We start from the raw sequence: 21,897 nt of genomic DNA on the forward strand, positions 1-21,897 counted from the left end.
CCCACTGAATGAGAAGGCCCATAGCTCTTTTTAAAAATTTTTTTCCTTTGTTTTATTTTTTTTTAAAATTTTGGAGGTACATGATTGTGGAATTGAACCCAGGTCTCCCACATGGCAGACAAGAATTCTACCACTGAACCACCCTTGCGCCACTCCCAGAGTCCTTTTATGAACCCAAATTTCTAAATCTACCTCCCACACTGATGGTTGACATTTGGGACGAGGCATTTTGGTCACACCTAAGGATGTGGCTTATAGAAATACCACCCTAATCCTAAGAGTGCATACCGAGGCTGGGGAGAAAGGGCAAAGGGGTCCTTCGTGTTCAGCGGAAGGTTTGGACTCCTAGGGTCACACCTAGGGTCACACGTGAGCAAAGACTCGTGCTAGTCGTGTGGCAGTGCCATTGTAAAAGATTCGATTCTTACTGTTTCATTACGTTCCATTTCATCACCACTTAAAATTTCTACTTTTAGCTGCTTGGGCAGTAATTTAAATACTGTATTCTGTGTTCAATTATTCATTTCTTCCTCTGATTTGGACATTACAGAGTTTGTATATAGCTTAAACTTCTTGAGACTGTTGTTTTTTTCTGCAACTTCTATTCTAGAAATCTAACAGATATCAGATTTAATAGAGTAAAGATATAGGACTTCATAGATTATTTCCACGCCTTGTACGATATGGGTAATGTAATTCATTCCTCCAACATTTTCTCAAGTTGTTGGAGTGCAGTGTCCCAAATTAAAAATTCCTACTGGCCAGCTTGTTGTAAATTCAGAAATCAGCAAGGCCAAAATCAGATTTCATGAAAGGACTTGGCTATATTATGCTCACGCTTTCTATCTGCCTCCATGTCCAGCAGCTTCTGATCTGAGTCTGGTGCTGGCCCAGACCAGCTTCTTGCAGCAGCGTTGCTTTGTCTCCCCTCGTCCCTTCTTGCCTTTCTCTCCTCATCTAACACCACTCAGATACCGATGTCATAATCCCATAGGCGTGTCACAGTCAGGTTTCCTGGAGCCTTTGCTGAGGGCGGGGTTGAAAGGAAGACAGAAAGGGAGAGAAAATGGGAGGGAAGGAGGCGGACTGAGGGGCACGACCCTAAGAGGGCCGGCCATGCCTCTCCTGACAACAGCCAGCGAGCCGCGGCCTGGACTGCTGAGAAGGTGGAAGCCATGAGGAGAGACAGGGTCGACCAGAAGGCCCAAGTTCCCACTCTTGGGGACCTCCTTGTGAAGTCGATGAACATGGGACGGGGCTGTGCCCCGGTGCCCCCCCAGTGGAGAAGACAAGGCGTCCTCCTGGCAGCCCAGGTAAATGGCAGGCAGTGAGAGCTGAGCCTCAAGGTGCTTCAGTGCTTTTCGGTGTTACAGGTCAGCATTTTGCCTGGGCTGGCATCTCAGGCACAGACCTCATTGAAGAAGGGATCAGTGACTGAAGTTTGGGGAAATTAGAATTTTATAACAAGACTCTTGGAGTTTTTATTCTGCTCTTTGCTCTGATTTGCACTAGGCTTCTAGATAAGTCTTTCAACCTCTCAAATGTGACTAGGTGTCTTCTCATGGAGCTCCTTTAAGAATGATGAGCAGGGTCCATTTTTATAAAATTATAACTCATAAAAATGTTTTCCTCCTAATAGTGTACCTTATTAACCTGGGAAGTGCAAAAGAAATGCCATTTAGATGTGTGCACCAGCATGTGATATTCAGTGTGTTTTCAGGGAGTTCTCCAAGTCGGAGCCTAGCGGCAACCTACAGAGTCCACTTCCCTGTTAGAAGGACAAGGCAGTAGAGACACGATCTTCGATTCCCAAACCAAGATCCAAGGACAGCCCACAGCACATTTGTGAAGTAGGTGAATTTGTCTTTGGCTCCCCTCGCCTCCCCTTCCTTGGCTCCCTCCTCTTTACCTTTTTGTGCCCCGTATAGTCCAGGTATTTGTAACACCAACAGCCAGGGGACATATAACAATGATCAACCAAAAAAATTAGTTATGGAAACTGGGATTTCATTGGGATTTTAGGATAGGGAGTCTTTTTTTGGTTGTTTGTTTTGTTTCTGAGATGGGAAAGGGTGGTTGTCCGAGACATCTCAAAACAGCCAGATGACCAGCCCATGTGGAGGGGCCTGGCAGGGAAAGCACATAGACTACCCTTTCAATTTCTTACCTTTCTTTTTATGAATTATTGTGAAAACAAATGGAGACTCAGTTTTCCTGAATCCAGGGAACAGTTAAGTATAGGAAAAGCAACAAGGGCTCTTCAATGCACAGTATGGGGCCAGGAGACATAATTCCAGCACGCCCCACCCCCATCCTTGGTTACGGGGCTTAATATACCCCTCCCCAAATTACTAACACTCTGCATTAGTGTTGTAGCATTGTCACAATTGATGAAATCATATACAGTTCTATATAAGCCAATGGAATTGTTCTATAACTGTATATGATCCATCATTTGCAATAGGGTTCACTGTGTTGTACGGTCCTTTGTTTTTTCTTTAAATTTTTATTCTAATAACATATGTATGACTTAAACTTTCCCCCTTTGACCACATTCAAATATATAATTCAGGGCTGTTGATTATATTTACAATGTTGTGCTTCCATCACCACTATCCATTTCTAAAAGTTTATAATCAACCTAAATAAAAACTCTGTACAATTTAAGCATTCAATTCCCTAGCCCCAACCAAGTCCCTGGTAACTTATGTTCTAGATTCTGACTCTGTGAGTTTGCTTATTCAAATTAATTTATATCAGTGAGATCATACAATATTGGTTCTTTTGTGTCTGGTTTATTTCACTCAACATAATATCTTTACTTTTCATCCATGTTGTTGCATGAATCAGAACTTCATTCCTTTCTAATGCTGAGTAATATTATACTGTATATATACACCACATTTTATTTTTCTATTCGTCAGTTGATAGACACTTGGGTTGCTTCCATCTTTTGGCATTTGGTGCTGTGAAAATCAGTGCACAAATATCTGTTCAAGTTCCTGTTTCAGGTTTTCTGGGTATAGACCTAGTAGTAGGATTGCCAGGTCATAAGGAAATTATATACTTAGCTTTCTGAGAAACCACCAAACTGTCTTCCACAGTCACTGCACCATTTTACAGTCCCATCTATAATAAGCGAGTGTTCCCGTTTTCCTACAACCTCTCCAAAACTTTTCTTTTTCTGAACAGTAGTCATTGTAGTGGATGTGAAAATGGCATCTCATTGTATTTGATTTGCATTTTCCTAGTAACTTATGATGTTGTGCACCTCTTCTTGTCTATTGAAGTCTTTTGACCATGTTTTAATTGGGTTATTTGCCTTTTTTTGTTGAGTTGTAGGATTTCTTTATATATTCTGGATATTAAAACCTTATCGGATATATGGTTTCTGAATATTTTCTCCCATTGTGCAGGTTGCCTTTTCTTTTTTGTGACAAAGTCCTTTGATGCACGAAAGTTTTTAATTTTAGGGAAGCGCCACTTATCCATTTTTCTTCTTTCATTGCTTGTGCTTTGGGTGTAAAGTCAAAGAAACCATCACCTAACACAAGGTCCTGAAGATACTTCCAGATGTCTTCTTCTAGGAATTTTACAGTCCTTGTTCTTATATTTAGATCTTTGATCCATTTCCAGTTAATTTTTGTGTAAGGTGTGAGATATAAGTGTCCTCCTTCCTTCTTTTGGATATGGATATCCAGTTCTCCCAGTACCATTTGTTGAAGAGACTATTCTTTCCCAGTTGAGTAGACTTGGCAGCCTTGCCAACAAATCAATGTGAGGGTCTATTTCTGAACTCTCAATTAGATTCCATTGGCTTATATATCTGTCCTTGTGCCAGTACCATGCCGTTTGACCACTGAAAATTCGTAATAAGTTTTAAAGTCAGGAAGTCTGAATCCTACAACTTTCTTCTTCTTTTTCAAGATGTTTTTGGCTTTCCAGGGCCTCTTAACCTTCCAAATAAATTTGAGGATTTGTGTTTCCATTCTGCAAAGTAGGATAATGGAATTTTGTTTGGGAGTGCACTGAATCTGTAAATAATTTTGGGTAGCATTGATATCTTAACAAAATTTAAATATTCAGTCTTCCATAACAATATTTAAATACTCAATCTTCTAACAATATTTAAATACTCAATCTTCTAATCCATGAACATTTTAGATCAACTTTGAATTCTTTTAGCAATGTTTTGTAGTTTTCCATGTATAAATTCTTTATCCTTGGTTAAATTTATTCCTAGATGTTTGATTCCTTTACTTGCTGTTGTAAATGGAATTTTTTCTTGATTTCTTCCTCAATTTGCTCATTATTAGTGTTTAGAAACACTACTGATTTTTGCCTGTTGATCTTGTATATGGCCAGTTTGATGAATTTTTTTATTAGTTCTAGTAGCTTTATTGCATATTTTTCAGGACCTTCTACATATAAGATCACATCATCTGCAAACAGTGAAAGTTTTACTTCTTCCTCCCTAGTTTATATTTACCTTTTATTTCTTTATCTTCCCCATGTGCTCTGGCTAGAACTTCCAGTACAATGTTGAATAACAGTGGTGACAGTGGGTATCCTCATCTTATTCCTGATCTTAGAGGGAAAGCTTTTAGTCTCTCGCCATTAAGTAGAATGTTAGCTGTGGACTTTTCATATGCGGTGCTGCCGTATCATTCCACCTGGGCAGGATTCTGACTTAGAGGCATTCAGTCATATCCCACAGGTGGTAGCTTTGCCCCATTGGCTCCTCAGCCAAGCACATACACCAAATGTCTGAACCTGCGGTTCCTCTCATACTGAGCAGGATTACCATGGCAACAACACATCATCAGCAAAATTAACCTGTCTGAGGACGGTCTAATCCCAGCTCATGTTCCCTATTAGTGAGTGAACACCATGCTGAGGAAGTTTCTTTCTCTTCCTAGTGTTCAAAGTGTTTTTATCAAGAAAGGATTATGGGTTTTATCAAATGCCTTTTCTCCATAGAGATGATTGCATGGTTTTACCACTTTGTTTTGTTGATGTGGTGTATTACATTTGATTTCCTATGTTGAACCACCCTTGCATTACTGCCCACTTGACCATAGTGTATAACTCTTTTAATGTGCTGTTGGATTCTATTTACAAGTATTATGTTGAGGATTATTGCATCAATATTCATTAGAGAAATTGGTCTGTAATCTTCTTTTCTTATATTAGCTTTAACTGGCTTTTGTATCGAGGTGATATTGGCCTCTGTTCTAGTTTGCTAGCTGCCAGAATGCAATATACCAGAAACGGAACGGCTTTTAAAAAGGAAAATTTAAGGGCGGGCCGCGGTGGCTCAGCGGGCAAAGTGCTTGCCTGCTATGCCGGAGGACCTCGGTTCGATTCCCGGCCCCAGCCCATGTAACAAAAACGGAGAAACAGAATACAATAAAACAAGAAAATGTTTAAAAATGTTTCCCTTTCTTCCTTCCTTCCTTCTATCCTTCCTTCCTTCTCTCTGTCTTTCCTTTAAAAAAAAAAAAAAAAAAAGGAAAATTTAATAAGTTGCTAGTTTACAGTTCTAAGGCTGAGAAAATGTCCCAATTAAAACAGATCTATAGAAATGTCCATTCAAAGGCATCCAGGGAATGATATCTTGGTTCAAGATGGCCGATGAAATTCAGGGTTTCTCTCTCAAGTGGAAAGGCACATTGTGAACACAGTCAGAGTTTCTCTCTCATCTAGAAGAGTACATGGCAAACACGGCATCATCTGCTAGCTTCTTCTCCTGGTTTCCTGTTTCATTTAGCTCCCTGGGAGGCTTTTTCCTTCTTCATCTCCAAAGTGCTGGCTGATGGACTCTCTGCTTCGTGGTACTGCAGCATTCTCTGCTCTCTAGGAATCTCTCCTTCTCCAAAATGTTTCCTCTTTTGTAGGACTTCAGAAACTTCTCAAGACCCACCCAAATGGGTGGAGACATGTCATCACCTAATCCAGCTTAACAACCATTCTTGATTAAATCATATCTCTAGGGAGATGATCTAATTACAGTTTCAAACATACAGTATTGAATAGGGATTATTCTGCCTTTATGAAATGGGATTTATGTCCCTTTTCTAGGGGACATACATCCTTTCAAACCAGCACAGCCTCATAGAATATATTAGGGAATGTTCTCTTCTCTTCCATTTTTTTTTTTTTTTTTGCCAGAGTTTGAGCAAGATTGGTATTAATTCTTCTTGGAATGATTGGTAGAATTCACATGTGAAGCCATCTGGTTCTGGGAATTTTTTTCTTAGGAGGTTTTTGATGACTGATTGAATCTCCCATAATTGGTCTGTTGAGGTCTTCTATTGCTTCCAGAGTCACTGTTGGTTGTTTGTGTGTTTCTATGAATGTTTCCATTTCCTCTAAGTTGCCCAATTGTTGACATACAGTTGTTCATAGTATCCTCTTATGATCTTTTTTATTTCTGTGGGGTCTGTAGTAATGGCCCCCTCTCATTTATTGTTTTGTGTCTTCTCTCTTTCTTTCTGTGTAAGTCTAAATAAATGTTTGTTAATTTTATTGATCTTATCAAATAACCAACTGTTGATTTTGTTAATACTCTATTTTTAGCTCTCTATTTCATTTATTTCTGCTCTAATCTTCATTGTCTTTTCCTTCTCCTTGCTTTTTAGTTTGCTTCTCTTTTTCTAGTTCCTCCAGGTTTACAGTTCTTTGAATTTAGCTGTTCCTTCTTTTTAAATGCTAGCATTTAGGGCTATGATTTTCCCTCTCACCACTGCTTTTTCTGCATTTAATAACTCTTAATTTGTTGTGTTCTTGTTTTCATTCATATCAAGGTATTTACTGATTTCTCTTGTGATGTTTTCTTTGACCCATTGATTGTTTAAGAGTATTTTATTTAATTTACATATACTTGTGGATTTTCCCTTTTTTTTTTTTTTTTTTTACCTATTATTGATTTCCAGCTTCATTCCATAGTGGTCAGAGAAGATGTTTTGTATAATTTAAATCTTGTAAATTGATTGAGACTTGTTATGTGACCCATGTATGATCCATGTGCACTTAAGAAAAAATATATCCTGCTGTTTTGGGGTGCAGTGTTTGGTATATGTCATTTATCATGCTGGGAGTGGCTGTATAGTACTTGGCTGGAATTGAGGTTTGCCATCGTTTTTGGTTATCCTAGTACTCCACAGGGGGTACTTTGTGTTTTAGGAAGAGTGTCAGTTTATTGGAGCAAAGTCTGCTTCACTCTCAGCTTCAGACCTTCATTTTGCACTGACCCTCAGCGAGGGTCTCTGCAGATTCCTGTTTGTCTCTTGTTCTGCTGTTCTTAGCTGAGTTAGTTTGGCAGTGTGGGCCACTGGGTTGAACAGGCTCCTGTCCTTGTTTCTCCTAGCTCTGGCATCTCAGTTTTCCTGCCCCTCTTTCAGGGTGGAAGGTTTCACCCATTTCCTTCCCTTGGTCATAATGAGTTTCCCCCAGGGTCTTAAGCTTGACAGTGGTTATTACCCTTTGCTTTCTTTAGCCTGACAGTGGTTATTACCCTTTGCCTTTATTTTTTGGATAGGGAAAAGGGTTGACAGGGAAGAGGGCAAAGAAGGGAAAAGGAAGGTGATGGTGTAATGAGTCCCTTCTTCACAGCACTGCCTTCCTCCCTAGTCCACTGTCCAGTGCTCTCAATGCCAAGTGAGGCCCGTGGAAAAAGACTCTGCAATAGGATGCAGACCTCCCTCTCCTGATGTCAGCGGCTCACACTGGGCCTTCACCTATTTTTCCACCTATGCTCTGAACTCTTTTTATCCGTGACCAGTGTTTTCAAACTACCACCTCCTTAAATTCGGACCAGTTGGTTGCCCTGTTACCAATGGGCTTGAGAAAAGTTGTGAGTGTGAATTAACTAGCTTTATGCTGTGGCTGTGAGGTTAGGAGCAACGTTCTTTCCAGCTTTGTATGCCCCAGAGCAGAAACCGGATGTCCAATTATTTCCAGTTTGCATTTGATGTCTCCATCTCAAGGGTCTTTACCTTTCTGTACCAGGCATCCCTTTGGCAGACTGTCAAAGCCTCTGGACCACTTCTCAGAATCACAATTTTAAATAAAATTAAGGATATAAGAAATAAAGGGAACCAATTATACTGACATGCAGGTTTCAAATCCTAAAATAAAATAAATTTTGAAACAGTGATATATGTGCCTTCTTACACAATGAATAACAAAATCTAGTAGCAGGTCTGATAACAACCATATTTTCAAGTAGTGATGTATACATGACATTTCAGCATACCTGTAACCTCTTTGATGTGGCAAGAAAATGATTTCTTATGGGTGGTGCTGGTCACAGGTACAGTTGATATTGCAGTTTCTTACTTATGTTTACAATTCAAGGAAATAGTACTGAATTTCAGTTGGTGACCAGTGAGATTCAGTTGTAATTGCTTCTCCATTTGCACTTATGGATTTCTGCTTTCCATCCTTGGGAGCTTTGGGCTCTTGCCTCCTGGCATGACTGGGAGCATCAGAGGCGAGCCTAGGATTTATTCCCCTCTCCTATTTTCAGGGTGGGGTTAGGCAATTTAATTTACTTCCTCTCTTTAAGAATGTTTCCTCCTTAGTAAATAGAAATAATGGTAGCACCCACCTCATAAAGTTCTTTTGGAGATAAAGGCTACATGAGGTAATGTCTGCACCAGGTCAGACAGTGCCTGCTCCACAGCCAGCAATCACACAAATGCAGTGTGTCATGCCCCCCCTTAATGAATGACACTGTCACAATAAATATTCCTTACTGGGGTCCAAGACAGTGTATCCTGTGCCAAATTACTCTCTGTGGTGAAATGTGTTATAACTTTAATGTAAATATATAATTTTAGTTGAAAAATATATAAGAAACTGGCTGATAAGCCTTCTTAGGTACAACTTGGATTTCCTAAAGGATCATTCCAAAGGTAATAACCAGAATTAGGAGTGTCCACTTGCGTGTGTGTACATACAGAGGCAAACCAAAGCTTGTGGGTCTTTGAACCAATATTTCAACATCTTTAGCAGGAAGGCAGCATTCACAAAAAGCAAAGCCCAGAAGGAGGTTGCTTGTGGCAGTGCTCAGTTATTCTACTTTATCTTCAATAATTTCATTCCCATCCCGAACTTTTATACTCATACTCCTTCAGCAAAATGCATCCCTCCTGGTCTCAGTTCAGCACCCTCATCCTTATTTGAGCATGCTTTCTCCAGTTCCCTTGCAGCTGAAGAAAATATTCTTTTTTGCCTCTCAGTATTATTTCTGAGAGTCATAATTACATTTTATTCATCTTGTTATGTTTTCAGGGATACTTTAGCGTCTCATATACATTGGAGCCTGGGCAACTGCTCACAAGACTCTGTTCTTAATGCGGCAGTTTATGGCACAAAGGGACCGGCATTCACGCACACATATGCACATGCACTATGTGTTCACCCACATGCTCACACACAACCATGCCCTCATGCACATGCAGATGCACACACACACCTGCACATGCATGGCTGTGCACATGTATGCATCCAGGCACACATGTGCACTTGTTTGCACATACACACACATACCCATGCATACCCATATACATGTGCCATAAAGTTGCATACACAAACACATCCATGCACACACATGGCCACACACGTACCAATGCCCACATGCGTATGCTCACACACACAAACACATGCACTCACACTGGTTGGTAGACACATGTGATAATTATCCAGTTGCATTACTTCTATAGCTACGATTTCCTCTCAATGCATGGAAGCCCATAGCCTGTTGGTACTATGGTACAGAGAACCATAATCACTCTGGGTTTCATTTTATAAAAAATATTAGTGGAAGGAATTCAGGAAATCTCCTTTTAAAATGGATGATCAAAAAACTCAAGTTCAGATTTGTTAGGTGTCTTGACCAGGAAGTGGTAGGGCCAGGATGTGAAGCCAACTTTTCTGAATTCAAACCCTTTGTTTTTTCTACTGCACCATACTTATGATTCTATAAGCAGGAAAAAGTATGATGTGTTTGGCCATGAATCAAAAGGGACCAGTTTGTATTGAATTAGATGCCCACAAATTAAATTGCATTCCATTAAACATTCCAAAGCTTCTCTTAAAGTGTGAGGGAATCCAGTGAATGAGCACTTTTTCCCATCCTGGTTCAAACCCTCTGAGAGAGCCCACGGGATGAGAGTTCATAGTTAATGACCTGACCTGGGACCGTCATCAGGCCTGTGGAGTTTCTCTCTCGAGGTGGTCTTGGCTTTCCTTCTCGGTGCACTCAACCAAGGGGCAGTGAAGGCCTGAGCCCCAGGGGCAGTCTGGAGAGAAAGGAGTAGGTGAGTGCCAACTGCACGGTTTCAATCCCAGTTTGGACAGGAAGGAAAGCTGAGCACATTCCTGCAGGCACCCAGCAACCTGGCTGCCTCTGGGTGCGTGCCTTTTTATGTAGGCGCTTAAGGTTTTGCTTTGGGTTAAAGGAAAATGCAATTTAGCCTCCCCAAGTAGAAAAGGGCATGTGCTTGCATCCAAGAAACTGACTTGGACTCTCGTGGGTGGTGAGACCCTTTCATGGGCTAACTTAACTTAGCAAGCCTGTCAGTTCCTCAGTCACTCAGCAGGTTTGGTGAGGGCTCCCTGGACCCTGCCCATCCTGACCCTATGAAATGTGTAGAAGGATAAGAACTTGTCCTTGCATTTGTCTGGTCCAGGAGATTCCATGGGTGTACATGGAATATTAACTGCCACCTTGGAAAAGTTATTTCCCGACAGGCAGCTCCTTCAGAAGTGTGGAGTGCAGATTCCCAGGCAGGGGTGAGGAGTCGACCCACCCTCCAGCCACACCAAACTGTCAGACCCTCATTCCCCAGGTGCATTATTATGTCTCCTCCCACTGCACGTCTGTCAATTTTTCCCTGTTCTTCAAGGGAAAACTCTTTTATAACATTACTCAGTTCCTAGTAAATAATGCTGATAACCATCACTGTTGTTCCTACAGTGTTCACCAAGTGTGAGCCATTTATATTGTGCCAGACATCATACCAAGACCTTTACATATCTTAATTCCTTCATTCCTCCAAACAATCTCAGGAAACCCATATTTTCACCCAAATTTTATAGAAGAGGAGACTGAGGGCCAGAGAGATCACATAGCCCACAGAAGTGAATCTGGAAAACAAGCCCTGGAGTTAAGGACCCCAAGGCCAATGGTTTGACCCATTCCTCCATGCTGCCTCCCATCAAGAGCTACCCTACCTTCTGGGCACGATCTCAGAAGGGTCTTATTTTATTAAGAGCATTTTGCTCTTGTTTCTCTTAAAGCCCTCCCTCATGTCCAGGCTGATGGTAATGCACCTATTACTTATATTTTATGGACAAAGAAGGCACTGATGGAAGGCATCATGTCTGGTCCATTTCTCCATCTCCTGAGCAGTTAGCCCTGGGCCTAGGCACCCTCGGTGAAGGGGAGAGAGTGTGAACCAAGGAGAGAAGCGTGAGGGTTTAGAGCATGACTTCTCCAGGCCATAGCAGTCTCATCCTGCCCTGATGTTCTGATAATACCTACAAAGCTGTTAGAACTCCAAAGCAGACCCCTCTTCCACCCTACTCAGACCGTTCCTTCCTTGACCTCAGGAGGGATTCCTGTTCTTTCCTCCTTCTATCTGTCTTCCTTAAAACTTATTTGGAGAAAAAGATAGGAAGGTCAGTCACACTGAAATAGGAATGACTTTGAGTATAGCTTCTTCTGGAACTGCCTACCCAGCGGTCGAGGCCAAAACACAAAGGACTTAGTGATGGTGGAACTTTCAGCAGAAGGAGGAAGGAGATGTGAGTAGAGGAGGAGTAGGTGGGTGCACAAGCGGAAGCATCTTCTTTACCCACTGTATTAGTTAGGGTTCTCTAGAGAAACAGAATCAACAGGGAACACTTGCAAATATAAAATTTATGAAAGTGTCTCACGTGACCGTAGGAATGCAGAGTCCAAAATCCACAGGGCAGGCTGCGAAGCTGATAACTCCAATGGATGGCCTGGATGAACTCCACAGGAGAGGCTCACCAGCCAAAGCAGGAATGGAACCTGTCTCCTCCGAGTCCTCCTTAAAAGGCTTCCCATGATTGGATTTAGCATCACTAATTGCAGAAGACACTCCCCTTTGGCTGATTACAAATGGAATCAGCTGTGGATGTAGCTGACGTGATCATGACCTAATCCTATGAAATGTCCTCATTGCAACAGACAGGCCAGCGCTTGCCCAATCAGATGAACAGGTACCACAACTTGGCCAAGTTGACACCTGTCCCTAACCAAGACACCCACCCACTACATCATGGTATGTCACTGGAGTTGGTGTTAGTGTGAAATCTGGGGACTCTCTCTGGTGGCCACACAGCATGTGCCTGATGCTCTTCTCACATTTCTCCTGATCACCTGCCAGCACGGACTTTTTTGGAGAGTTTGACTTGGCCATCCTTCTCCCTGAGATGCATAACACTGCTATGGAAAGTCCAGTGGCCTTGCTGTGAGGTGGTGGGTCCTGGATTACCCACCAGGCAACTGGGTTTGTGTTTAGAGCGAGGACCACACATCTAGAAGTGTCCACCTCAACACTGCACATGCATAAGATTTGCATCAATTTGAAAGGTAAATTTTTAATCTTTTTTGTCTTTACTTTTGAATTATTTGTGTCCAGCGCTAAGCTGGGAGCAGTAGATGAAGTGGTGCCTACAGAAAGATTTGAAATGCCAACAGTGTGCATTTGCAAAGTCTGAGCTTGCGAAAAATTACACAAGTGGTGATGAGAAGTTATTAGAGTACAGCAATTTTCTCACATCGAGAAACATTTTAAAGCCATAGTTATTTATTGCCTTTAATTTACAAAGACACTTCTCTGCAAGACTTGACTCATTTTACAGTTTCATTCCAGTCACTGTGATCCCCAGGACAAGGACACTGGTTTTAGGAAAGGACAAAACATTAGAGGGTGATTGCTGACATTTCAAAAACCATTATTTGTTTTACTTCGATGCACTTTTAAATAAGAGGTGGTAGTTTAACTCTGATTGCTTGTTCAAAGATCAAGAAGTAATTGAAAAGAAAGCAGAGAAACCACTCTGAAATCTTAGCTACTTGATATGTGAGACATTAAAATACTACAGCACTATTTTATGTCAAATGGAAAATAACATTTCATTACAGGCATTTTCTTTTCTTTTTTTTTTTTTACATGGGCAGGCACTGGGAAACAAACCCAGGTCTCTGGCATGGCAGGTGAGAACTCTGCCATTGTGCCACCATTGCCCGCCCTATTTCTGGCAATTTTTAATGGGGCCTACACTGGGCAGTGCCAGGCCCTGTGTGTCTTGATCAGGTGCTTGGGGGTGAGCCAAGGAGGTGGCCAGGTGCTCTGGGGATGGAGAGCCCACGAGGCGGCCAAGTACTTGACGACGAGCCTGCGAGGTGTCAGGTGCCCTGAGGACAGAGCTTGTGGGGTGGCCAGCTACCCTGGGGATGAGGCTGTGCAGTGTCCAGGTGCTTGGGGACAGAGCCTGTGAGGTGGCCAGGTGCCCTGGGGACAGAGCCTGTGTGGTGGCCAGCTACCCTGGGGGTGAGCCCACGAGGTGGCCAGATGCTCTGGGATGGAGCCAGTGAGGAGGCCAGGTGCTCAGGGGTGAGCCCGCGAGACAGCCAGGGGGCAGGTGGGTGAGGTGCACTAGGAATGCCGGCCCCCCCCAGAAGCTTTTATGGCCTGACATTCAGTCTCCATGGGCAGTGGGGGAAGCTCGCGCCCACCCAGGCAGCCATGGGTAGTCTAGGGTGGCTAGGCTACTGCATTTCCTCTATGAGAGCTGGTGAGGGTCTGCTTAGGGATGGGGAGAAAGACACAGAACTGACAGAAGTTCACCAGGCTGGAGTGTGAGCCTGAGACGGGCCCTGCACATATGCCCAGGGAGAAGCTACTGCCGGATCCATGAGAATGAATTCTCACCCATCCTTAGGCACCAGCCCTGAAACCCTGCCGATTTCAAGGCTCACTCTTTCTAGCATGCCAAGTGTCATGAGAGCCGGCGAGGTTGACTCATATGAACAGAGCCCAAAAGAGATGGACAAACCAGACAGCAAGTTTCTTTTTTAATATTCTTTATTGTGAAATATATATGCAAAGAAAAGAAGGAAAAAATAATAATTTTCAAAGTACACTTGAACAAGTAGTTGCAAAACAGATTTTAGAGTTTGTCATGGGCTACCATTCCACTGTTTCAGATTTTTCCTTCCAGCTGCTCCAACAGACTGGAGGCTAAGAGAAAAATATAGTGATTCAGCAGCTGTACTCATTTGTTAAATCCCTTTTTCTCTATTATACCTCGTCCTTCTCCTTTGATCTTTCTCCCAATCCATAAGGATCTCTAGGCAAAGCCTATTATAACTTTTTAATGCTGAAAATGGGTGTTGAAACTAAAGGATGGGGGGATGAAGTTGTAGATAATCTTGGAGAGGCTGGTCCCTCTGGGTTTCAAGATTTATCTGGCCTAGGAACCCTCTGGAAATTATAGGTCCCAGGAAAGTAAACTTGGTGCATAAAAATTTATAGAGTCTTGGTTTGAGCTCTAGGTGTTCTTAAGAGTCAAAGGTGTGATGTTGGTTGGGGTTTAGCAAACCGTGGCAATTAGCATCTAGCTGAAGCTTGTATAAGAGTAGCCTCCAGAATAGCCTCTTGACTCCATGTGATCGCTCTTGGCTACCAAAGCCTTATTTTATTACACTTCTTTCCCCCCCTTTTGGCCAGGAGGTTGTTGTTGATCCTATGGTGCCAGGGCCAGACTCATCCCTAGGAGTCATGTCCCACATTGTCAGGGTGACTTTCACCCCTGAATGTCATGTCCCATGTAGCGGGGAGGGTAATGATTTTAATTGCAGATTTGGGCTTAGAAAGAGAGGCCATATCTGAGCAATAAAAGAGGTTTCCTGGGAGCAAATCTTAAGCCCTTGTTATAGGTAGCCTTAGCTTCTCCTCTACAGAAATAAGTTTCATAAGGGCAAGCCTCAAAATCAAAGGCTTGGCCTATTTTCTTGGGAGACCCCAGTGGTTGAGAGGGTACCTGGGGTTTCTCAGATGGGAAAGTTTAATAGTTTCTTTTTTTTTTCCCTTTGGACCTTCAAGGGACTCTGCTAATACTTTTTAATTTTCAACCCACTATAGTCTGAGATATACCTTGGTATTACATTAAACTACAAAGAATTACAGGGCTCATTCCTGTTCTGGGCTCCATGTGTTTAGGTTGTTTAAATGAGATATCCAGACAAGTTGATTTAGAGTGTGAGTTACAGAAAATTTATTATCTAGACACAATAAACCTCTCTGCTTTTGGTTTCATATGAGTAGGTGAATGTCTAGAGTACATACACTCATAATGTTTTGCCTTGTATTCTGATTTACCTTAGTCCCAGCCAGATTGGCTTCATTTTTATCTCTAATTGAGGCCTCAAATCTTTTCCAGTTACTTTGCCTGTTATTGTGTATAGCTATGCTATCATTCAGGCCTACAGCACGCCATTTCTGAGTCTTTGGTGTCACAGACCTACAAAGTTCCAGGGAAATACCAGCTGATACACACACAGCTCAGTGTCTCAGAATCTAGAAATACACTTACTAATTCAGACTACTATAGGGGCTTACAAGCTAGGCTCCAACTTTCTTAAAGGTATTTTCTGAAAGAGACCTTAGCATATTTGTTCTTTTGTTTCTAGCTTATTTTGTCTCCAAGATTCATTCAGTTCCTTGCATTCCGCAGTATCCTTCCTTTTTGTAGCCACACCAAATACCATCATATAAATGTATCACTGTTCGCCTTTTGGCTTCTCAGTCAGTGTATCCTTTGGCCTCCTCAATCCATTGGACATCATGGATAATGTCCAAAATAAAAAAAAAATCATGTCTTACACTGAGCTCACTTGGTTGTACAATCAGCAGCACTCTCAATTTTAGACAATTTTCACTGGTCCAAAGAGATGAACCGACAAACACAGCCCCACCATATATCAGATCAAAATTACCCCTTATCACTTGTCCTTCCCCCAATTAGTTGCCCCTAGTATTGCTATGGTACTGTTGATATCTTCTTATGAACTATTGGCTATAGCATGCAATTTTAATTTCCCCCCATACCCCTCTACTATTGACTCATTGTCTAATCAAGAACTTATTTAAAATTATAGATTTAATCTTTGGGATACATAGCTCTATACATCCCCTTTCAATCATATTCACCTTCTATATTGCCTATAAACCCACTAATTAGTTACCATCACTTTTATTTGTTCCCTTTCATTTAAGTTCAGCTTCATTGGGTAGCCTTCCTCTCATCTGTAGCTTTTGTGTAATTCTAGGTCTGCTATATTCTACTGTGAAATCTCTGGGATTACCAGAATTATAACAGTGAAATCATACAGCATCTATTCTTTTCTGCCTGGCTTATGTCTCAAGGTTCATCCATGTTGTCATATTCTTTAGGACCTCATTTTTGTCTTACTGCTGCGTAAGATTCAATTGTATGTATAAACCACATTTTGTTTATCCACTCATCTATTGATGGGCCCTTGGATTGTTTCCATCTTTTGGCAGTTGTGAAAGTGCTCTATGAACATCAGTGTGTAAATATCTGTTCGTGTCACTGCCATTAGCTCTTCTGAATATATATACCAAGTATTGGTATTGCTCAATAAATAAATAATAAGGGCAACTCAATATTTAGTTTTCTGAGAAATCACCAAACTGTTTTCCACAATGGCTGCACCATTATACATTTCCACCAACAGTGAGTAAGTGTCCCAATTTCTCCTCATTGTCTCCAGCATTTTTAATTTTCTGTTTGTTTAACAGGAGCCATTCTGCTATAGGTGAGGTATCTCATTTTCATCTTGATTTGCATTTCCCTTATAGCTAACAAAAATGAGCTTCTCTTCATGTGCATTTTACCCAATTTTATTTGCTCTTTGGAAAAGTGCTTATTCATATCCTCTGCTCATTTTATAACTGGGTTGTTTGATCTTTGTTGTTGAGCTGAATAATTTATTTATGGACACAGGATATCAAGCCTCTATCCCATATGTGGTTTCCAAATATTTTCTCCCATTGAGTTGGCTGCCTCTTCACCTTTTTGACAAAATCCGTTGAGGCACAGAAGCTCTTGATCTTAAGGAGTTCCTGTTTATCTATTTTTTCTTTTCTTTTTTTCTGCTTGTGCTTTAGGTGTAAAGTTTAAGAAGCTACTTCCAATTACTAGATGTTGATGATGTCTCCCTACATTTTCTTCTAGAAGTTTTCTGGTACTGGCATTTATATTTAGGTCTTGAATGTATTTTGAAGTAATTTTTGTATAGTGTGTAAGGTAGGGGTGCTCTTTTATTCTTTTGGTTCTTGATATCCAATTCTCCCATGCTCATTTGTTGAAGAGACTATTCTGTCCCAGTTCAGTGGATCTGGGGGCTTTAGAGAAGATCAGTTACCCTTGATTTGATTCCATTGGTCAATACTTCTATCTTTGTTCCAGTACCTTGATGTTTTGATCACTGTGGCTTTATAATAAGCTTTAAATTTCACTTTTCTTTTTAGGATATCTTTAGCTAATCGGGGTCTCTTTCCCTTTCGAATACATTTGATAACTAGTTTTTTTTCAAATCTTCAAAGGAGGTTGTTGGAATTTTTATTGGTATTCATGGAATCTGTAGATCAATTTGGGTAGAACTGACATCTTAACAACATTCAACTTTCTATCCATGAGCATAGAATGTCTTTCCATCTATTTAGGTCATTTTTATTTCTTTTAGCAATGGTCTAGAGTTTTGTGTAAAAGTCCTTGATATCCCTGGGTAGGTATTTTCCTAGATATCTAATTCTTTTGGTTGCTGTTTTGAATGGAATTTTTTTTTCTTAATTGTCTCTTCAGAATAGGTCATTATTTGTGTCTAGAAACATTACTGATTTTTGTGTATTAATCTTGCATCCTGCCACTTTGCTGAATTTGTTTATTAGCTCAAGTAGTTTTAGATTTCTCAGTGTTTTCCTAGCATAGGATCATGCCATTTGCAAATAATGAAATTTTAATTCTTCCTTTCCTATTTGGATGCCTTTTATTTCTTTCCCCTGTCTAATCACTCCAACTAGGACTTCTAGTACAATGTTGAATAATAGTGGTGGCAGTGGGCATCCTTGTCTTGTTCCTGATCTTAGGGGGAAGGCTTTCAGTCTCTCAACATGAAGTATAATGCTGGCTATAGGCTTTTCATATATGCCCTTTATGATACTGAGGAAGTTTCCTTTGACTCCTCCCTCTTGAAGTGTTATCATGAGGAAAGATGCTGAATTTTGACAAATGCTCATGTGATTTTTCCCTTTCAATTGTTAATGTGCTGTACTACACTGACTGATTTTCTTGTATTGAACCACCCTTGCATTCCAGTGTTAACCCCACTTGGTTGTAATGTATAATTCTTTTAATGTGTGGTTGGACTCAATTTGCTAGTATTTTGTTGGGAATTTTTTGCATCTGTGTTCATCAGGGAGATTGGTCTGTAGTTTTCCTTTCTTGAGGCATCTTTATCGGCTTTGGTAGTAATGTCAGCTTCATAAAATGAGTTAGGTAGCATTCCTTTCTCTCAATTTTCTGAAGAGTTTGAGCAGGATTGGCCTTAGTTCTTTTTAGAATCTTTGATAAAATTCCCCTGTGAAACCATCTGGTCCTGGGCTTTTCTTTATGGGAAAATTTCTGTAATTGAATGTCTTTACCTATAATTGGTTTGTTGAGATCTTCTATTTGTTCTTGAGATGGTATAGGTAGTTCATATCTTTCTAGGAATTTTTCCATTTCATCTAAGTTGTCTGGTTTGTTGGCAAATAGTTGTTCATAGTATTCTCATGATTTTAAAAATTTCTTCAGAATCAATGGTAACACCCCACCCCCCGTCATTTCTGGTTTTGTTTATTTGCATCTTCTCTCTTCTTCTCTTTGTTAGTCTAGTTAGGGGTCCATCGATTTCATTGATTTTCTCAAAGAACCATCTTTGGTTTTGCTGATTCTTTCTATTGTTTTTTTTTTGTTATTGTTGTTGTTGTTCTCCAGTTCAGTTAGTTTTGTGTTAATCTATGTTATTTCTCTTCTTCTATTTGCTTTTGGGTTAGTTTGCTATTCTTTCTCTCATATCTCCAGGTGAGCAGTTAAGTCCTTGATCTTTGCTCATTCTTTTTTTTTTTTTACATGGACAGGCACTGGGAAACGAACCCGGGTCCTCGGGCATGGCAGGCAAGCATTCTTACCTGCTGAGCCACTGTGGCCCGCCCAGCTCATTCTTTTTTTTTTATTGTAAGCATTTAGTGCATTAACCTTCCCTCTCAGCACTGCCTTTGCCACATTCCACAAGTTCTGATATATTGTAGTCTCATTATCATTCATCTCCAGATATATACCAGATATATATCTAGCAATTTCTTCTTTGACCCACTAGTTATTTAAGATTGTGTTGTTTAATCTCCATATATCTGTGAAAGCTCCAGTTCTTTGATGACTATTAATTTCCAACTTCATTCCATTGTGGTCCCAGAAAGTGCTTTGGATAATTTCAATCTTATTAAATTTATAAAGACTTATTTTCTATCTCAGCATATGATCTATCTTGGAGAATGTTCCATGTACACTAGAGAAGAATGTATATCCTTGTGTTTCGGGGTATAATGATCTATACATATTGTATTAGGGTTCTCTAGAGAAACAGAATCAACAGGAAATATCCTTAAATATAAAATTTATACAACTGTCTCATGTAACTGGGGGAACATAGAATCCATAATCTGTAGGGCAGGCTGTGAAGCTGATTACTCTGATATAGGGTCTGAACAAACTCCACAGGTGAGGCTCACTGGCTGAAGCAGGAGGAGAACCTGTCTCTTCTGAAGCCTCCTTAAAAGGCTTCCAATGATTAGATTAAGCATCACTCATTGCAGAAAACACGCCTCTTGGCTGATTACAAATGGAATCAGCTGTGGATACAGCTGATCATGATTTAATTCTATGAAATGTCCTCATCACAACAGACAGGCCAGCACTTGTCCAACCAGACAAACAAGTACCACCACCTGGCCAAGCTGACACATGAACCTGACCATGATACATGTCTATTAGATCTAATCATTTATAACATTGTTTAGGTTCTCTATTTCCTCATTTATCCTGTCTGGTTGTTCTATCTACAAGTGGAGAGTGGTGTATTGAAACCTCCCACTCTTATTGTTGAACCATCTATAGTTCCCTTCAGTTTTGCCAATGTTTGCCTCATGTATTTTTTTTTTTTTTAACATGGGCAGGCACTGGGAATCGAACCCGGGTCCTCTGGCATGGCAGGCAAGCGTCCTTGCCTGCTGAGCCACTGTGGCCTGCCCTGCCTCATGTATTTTGGAGCTTCTTGATAGGGAGCATAAACATTTAAGATTGTTATTTCTTCTTGGTGAATTTTCCCTTTTACGTAATGTGACTCTTATGACTTCTTTACATTTAAAGTCCATTTTGTCTAATATGAGTATAGCTACTCCTGCTTTCTTTTGGTTACAGCTAGCAAAGAACATCTTTTTTCCATTCTTTGACGTCGATCTATTTGTGTCCTTGGTTTGAAGTTGCATCTCTTGTAAGCAGCATATAGATGGAGTACAGTTTTTAATCCATTCTGCCAAGTTGTATCTTTTAATTGGTGAGTTTAGTCCATTAACATTCAAAGTTACTACTGTAAAAGCAGTCCTTGAATCTACCATCTTATCTCCTTTAGTTTTTGTCAGATCTATGCATGTTATTTTCCTTTTCTATATTTTTATTCTTTAAATTACCCTTCCTGGTACTCTTTAATTCTGTGCCCTCCTCCATACCTCCCTCTCCTCTCCTGTCTTTTTTTTATTTCTTTTTCTTTTCAGTTGACAGGACTCCCTTTGGTATTTCTAAAGGGCAGGTTTTTGGTTGAGTTCTCTGTTTTTGAAGATTTTAATCTTTCCTCAGTTTTGAAGGACAACTTGGCAGGATAAAGAATTCTTGGCTGGAAGCCTTTCTTGTTCAAGATCTTAAATATATCATACCCCTGCCTTCTCATCTCCATGGTGCCTGTGGAGTAGGCCAAACGCAGTTTTAAATGTTTTCCCTTGTATGTAGATCACTTTTCTCCTGCTGCTTTCAGGATTTTCTGCTTCTCTTCAACATTTGACAGTTTGATTTGTATGTGTTTTGGAATAGGCTTATTTGAATTTATTCTATTTGGGGTTTGTGGACTTCTTTGATTTGAATATTCATGTCTTTTAGAAGGGTTGGGAAGTTTTCCCTGATTATATCAACTAACCTTCCAAGCCTTTTACTCTTTTTTTCTCCTTCTGAGGCATCACTGATTCATGTATTTGCACTCCTTCTGTTGTCCACCATTTCCTTAAGATCCAGTTGCATTTTCCCCCCATCTTTCTTGCCAATTGTTCTGTTGTCTAGCTCACTTATTCTTCCTTTTGCTTCTTCAAATCTGTATCTTGTGTCTCTAGTATTTTTAAATTTGGTTTACTGTTCCTTTCATCTCTGTGAAATCTGTCATTTTTGTATTTAATCTTTTGAATTCTTCTTTGTATCCTTCTAGTGTCTTTTTCCTGATATCATTTATGTCCGCATAAATACCCTTGAGTAGTATACTTAGCAACAGTAGGCCCCAAGGCCAGAAAGAGACACCCCAAGATATATTGGGAATGAACTCAGACTGTTGCCCACAGATGAGAGAGAAAAAAAATCAATAAAAAGGACATATTCTGTGTCCTTTCTGGTGTTTTGATTTGGTTATAATGCTAGGCCACTTCTGCCTGGATCTTCATGTGCTTTGTGATAGTGTTGTGTTTGGGGCAT

The 21,897-nt window shown here is 40.6% G+C and overlaps 1 protein-coding gene across 4 annotated transcripts in view; it reads left to right on the plus strand.

Annotated features, from left to right (window-relative positions):
• Positions 1 to 1,024: 1,024 nt before the first annotated feature.
• Positions 1,025 to 21,897, plus strand: part of LPIN1 (lipin 1) — a 127,349-nt gene continuing 106,476 nt past the window's right edge. Inside the window, exons 1-2 of one of the 4 annotated variants that reach the window (XM_077153226.1) lie at positions 1,025 to 1,373; positions 1,721 to 1,850. The gene's annotated coding sequence lies outside the window, so the exon portion shown is untranslated. Of the gene's footprint in view, positions 1,374 to 1,709; positions 1,851 to 21,897 lie in introns of all 4 variants that reach the window. The other 3 variants (XM_077153227.1, XM_077153228.1, XM_077153225.1) reach the window with 3 other exon arrangements.

The sequence above is a fragment of the Tamandua tetradactyla genome, chromosome 3 (genome assembly GCF_023851605.1).
Source record: "Tamandua tetradactyla isolate mTamTet1 chromosome 3, mTamTet1.pri, whole genome shotgun sequence".
Lineage (NCBI taxonomy): Eukaryota > Metazoa > Chordata > Mammalia > Pilosa > Myrmecophagidae > Tamandua > Tamandua tetradactyla.